Below are 5,175 nucleotides of genomic sequence, written 5' to 3' on the forward strand. Positions count from 1 at the left end.
AAGGCCAGGTTGGATGGGGCCCTGGGCAGCCTGAACTGTGGGGGGCAGCCCTGCCCATGGCAGGGAGTTGGGGCTGGGTGGGCTTTGAGCTCACATCCAACTCAAGCCATTCTGTGATTTTATGATTCCACATCCTATCTGAGGCAATATCAGCTTCATTGCAGGTCAGCCAGCTACTGCTGAAAGACAAGTGATAGCTGAGTGGGGACTGCTATCTGTAGGAGATGGACTTAGGAGCAGGGGGGATGGCCTTTTTTTCCCTCCTCTTCCTCCACTCTGCCAGCAGTCTTTGCCTAAATACTGAGGTTCTCAATGTGCTAGGAATGTTTTTTGAGAGAGAGAAATTTGGGGTTTAGACTCCTCCCCCTTTGTTGGCTGACGTAAGTGGATGGAGAAGTATAAGATACTTTGCAGTATGTCAGTCAGTGCTGGAAGCCTTTGCTTGGACAGCTGTCACTTGAGGTTGACAATCTGGCAAGGACAGACTTGCACAAACTTCCATATTGTGGTTAAGGCTGTGATGTATTATAAAAGCTAGATGTTCTATCTAGTTGGCTTCAGCTCTGCTTACATCTCTGAGACTACACAGATGGCACTGACTTGCAATCTGCTCCTGGCTGTGTCTGTGAATCAGCTACCAAAGTGGTATCCATAGAGCTCCCTGATGACATTAGCATCTTTGATCACCAGGTGCCATCACCTGTCTGCTTTCACCCAAGCAAGAATGTCTTGCGAGAACAGTTGTGTTTATTCCTTGGAGATTCCCACAGGCCATTGGGGATACATACATATTTAAAATTTTCAAAGCTGACTAAGATGCTCAGCCAAGCAAACACCATTCATTTCATCTGGGAGCCGCTGTTAAATCCCCAGTTCACACTGAGCAGTCAGGGCTGTTTAAGTGACAAATGAATCATAAATATACTTTAATCTACTAGGCTCCTAAAATGTTATGTGGCTGCTTTTTGACTAGAATGGGTCGCTGCATCTTCAGATAATTGTGCTGGAAGAAATACACCGAACCTACAGTTGCAGTGCTGAGGCTATATTTCCACTCCTGGAAAGTGACAGCACTGTTTCAAATACACACACACACTCCCATGTATATGTACCCTGTCTAAAATGAATTCATCTTGAATTGTAACAGAACTCATTCTAAAGTGCTGCACCATAAAAAAAAAGCAATCTCTAAGCAGACAGAGATATAGAAATGAGCCATATAGAGATCATGTGGCAACAAAGTGCACAAGTTCAGACTTTATGTACTATGTGGCATTAGGAGAAAAGTGGGAACAAAAACATGAGCAACATCTGTAGTTTAAAGATAACTGTGTGTTGTTCTTTGATTTTAACAAAGTAAAGAAACAATGGTCATGCAGGTGAAATGTGTAATTTGGAGGCAAATTGATGTGTCAACTTTTGGTTTCAGAAATAATTGTTTCTCAAACAGTGCTGAAAGCGTAGCTATGTCTGTATATGTACCGGTAATGTATATGTATTCATGTACATGCACTGGGAAGAATTCGTGGGAAGAATGAATAAAAACTGGGCAGTTTTTATTGTGTTCAGGATGAGAATCTACACATCAAATCTAGCAAAAACATCCAAACATCCAAACAAAAAGCCATAACTTGAAGTGGAGCATTCTTTGGGCACTGATTAAGGGAAGGAAAAAATCACAAACTGGAAGTTGGGGCTCAACAGAATGTGAAATGCCCCAATACCATTCTGCAGAACTGCGCTGCTCAGTTCCCTTTGCTGGAGGTCTTTAAGAGGAACCTAATTCAACGTGGTAGTGTTCTGATCCCCACAACTCACCTCTGTAAGATGTGCAGGTACTCAACTTGCGCATCTCGGTCCTATATTAGGGAAACAGACCACGTTTCTTGTGACACCTCTCTGGGTTCCCCCTTCTCCCATGCAGCCAAGGTGAACAATCACTGGAAAGCCATATGTACCCAATATGCAGGAACAGTGCTGCTATATGCAGTAAGTAGCACACAGCCTATCCACAGCAGTAACAGAGGTCAAACATGCAGCATGGTATTGCTTTCATTGCATGCTTTGCCACTCACATCTGCACCTTGGGCACCATTCAGTCCTGTGATTATGTTCCTGAACTTCTGGACTAGCGGAGAACTAATAATTATTTATTGTTTAGAAAATGTGTCTGAAATAGTATGGAAGTACTTTCTATAATTTGAGTTCCTACCGCACACCAACTCAGCAGCAGCATCTGTTTCTCATTACGTTTCTGTGTTTTATATTATTTCTTTATCTCAACTGTTTGCCAGGGTACAGAAGTCAGCTATTGTCACTGACTGAATGACATGCAAAATCCAAACCGTTGTCCCATACTAAGTTTCCTGCTACTCAGGCTGCTGCTGTAGCCAGCTGAAGTCATAACTTTCAGTCTGTGATCCTCCACAGTTTCCTATGAAGATGCAAGCCCATGTAGAAATTTCCCAGATGGTTTGCTGTAGGGTTGATGCATTCCTTTGTTTTTCTTTATAACCCCAGCAGTACATCCATGAACAAGGGCTGCAGCTTCCCAACCAAGGACTCGGGGTCAGGTGCTTCTGTGGGAACCAGAACAGAATAAGAGCATTCAGCTCTCCTCTAACCAATAAAAGCAGTAAATCTGGAATGACTGTTGAGGTTTCTAGAAGACTCCTGAAAGTGATAAGGACAAACGTTACTGCCAGATAAAGACATTTAGTGATGTATTGCCAAATGCAATTGGCTCCGCTTGGCTCAACTGATGTCTGATCTATGTTGGTTGCTCCAAAAGTAATCGCTGTTATCTGTTTCCATGGAAAATACAACAGATACAAAGAGTACAATAACACTGTTCTCAGCCATGAAACACTATTTTGCAATATAGCCACCACCATTAGCTATGCATTTTTGCCAGCAATGAACAAGAGCCTGCATGCTGTGCTCATAAACATCTGCATGGCTGTCTGGAATGTGGCTTATCTTTCACATCGCTGTTGCCACTGCTGAAACACACCACCCACCACCTCACTGTGCTCAAATACACTGTTTGGTCTCCTAAATAGTCAGCAAGTATCCATGAATGTCAATGGAGGCCATTTTTTCTGCATGGAGGAATTCAACACCTTTGCTTCGTAAACATTTTCAGATCAGATGCCATTCTGTCAGAATGCCCCTCTGCTGCCATCTGTCGCATGCCAACAAAATGTAACGGAATATTGGTGGGAAGGTCCAATCTCTATTATCATCCCACCAACATCTGTCTGATGTCATGGGCCAGCATAATAATGAGAGGTGCTGCTTTCAGAACAGCCCTCATAGGTATTGCTACTGCAAGTTTTGGATTAGCAAGATTAGAAACCTCCCTAAGTCATGGAAATATAACTCACAGAAAAGCATGAACGTGGAATTATATAAAACAGACAAAATGTTACTGCTACTGACTTGGTTAAACTTGCAAAAATTAAGATCACAGTTGAAAATTGCCTCCTTTCTTTCAGGCTAAAATGGGATTGCACTACAGCCTTTAGAATTCCTCCACACTAGAAAGCACCACCCTAACTGCCTCTCTGTGTGGCTGCACATCATGCGCCACAAGTTTGCCTTTTCTTGTTTGCTGTGGAAACTCACTGGCAGGAAGCCATCTCCAACTACACATGGCATCTGGAGCCTGGGCTCGATTCAGTGTACTGGTCTCACCCTGCTCGGGAGGAAAAGGGTAGCTCACTCCAGCAAGTTATTTTCTTCCTTGGTTCCAAGCACCATGGTGGCCGCCTCTGTTTTCTTTTGTTTAAGACACACCCTTACAAGATGTATCTTTAGATTTCTATGGGGACCCTAAGGAGGAGGCACTTACTCTCTGCTGCTTTATCAAACTCCAGGATAAACAGCTTGATGCAAAACACTCAAATCTGATGACACGCAGCAGCTGCACTTTTTCTAGGCTGTACTCCTAATTCTTCATTCAACCTCTAAAATAAAAAAAAAGAAAAAGAAAAAATCAAAAGGAGAGAGAAAAAAATGCCAGGAATATAGAAATAATGTTCTGTGAGAGCTTGTTCTTTTATTTTGTTTTTCCAGTCAGAATGCAAAACTTTTGTAATCTGCTGTGCCTGAGAGTTTGGTCCTGCATGTCCCCATCTTCTTCACTATTTCTTGCATCATTTATTAAATTTCAATCAAATTTGACATGAAGATCAAAACCATTGTGATACTAAGACATAAGTAGCTTTATGAGAATAGGCTACCAAGTACTGAGAGAGATCATTAAAAATACACCCACGGAGGGAAGGGCACTAGCATTATCCCACGTCTTCAATCAACAAAATTGCACATGATAGTGTCACTGTCATAGAGTCATTAAGGTTGGAAAAGACCTCTCAGATCACCCAGTCCAACCATCAGCCCACCCCCACCATGCCCACTGCCCACATCCCTCAGTGCCACATCCACACGGTTCTGGAACACCTCTAGGGACGGTGACTGCACCACCTTCATGGGCAGCCTGTGCCACTGCATCACCACTCTTCCAGAGAATAAATGTTTTCTAATATCCAAACTGAACCTCCTCTGATGCAACATAAGGCCATTTCCTTTCACCCTATCATCATTACCTGAGAGAAAAAGTCCGACCCCCACCTTACCACAACCTCCGTTCAGAGCAGAGTAGAGAGCGATAAGGTCTCCCCTGAGTCTCCTCATCTCCAGTCTGAATAATTCCAGTTCCCTCAGCTGCTCCCCATAAGGCTTGTGGTCCAGACCCCTCACATCTCCATTGCCCTTCTCTGGGCAAACTCCAGGGCCTCAATGCCTTTCATGTGGTGAGGGACCCAAAACTGAACACAGTACACCTCTGATTACCACCTCTCCTTTATTAGACACCTGAGAATCCAACCAAGAGATGCAAATCCATGAGTGAAGTAGGAGTCCTGCTTGTCCCGCTGATGGAACAGCTCATTTTAAAGCAAAGCATTAAGAAAAATTCTCATTCCTTTCATCAATGTGACTCCTTTGACCTCTCTGGCTTCCAGCATCTGCACCTGTCCCTCACTCTTTCAGGCTCATTTCTTTACCTGATGCCAGCTGATAATGGTTAGGCAGGTAGCAAACCAGAAACCAGATAAGGCTCATTTCTTTCCCCAGCACTTAGAGCTTAATGAGGGGCAAACCAAGAAAAAA

This window comes from Meleagris gallopavo, chromosome 1 (assembly GCF_000146605.3).
Source record: "Meleagris gallopavo isolate NT-WF06-2002-E0010 breed Aviagen turkey brand Nicholas breeding stock chromosome 1, Turkey_5.1, whole genome shotgun sequence".
Classification (NCBI taxonomy): Eukaryota; Metazoa; Chordata; class Aves; order Galliformes; family Phasianidae; genus Meleagris; species Meleagris gallopavo.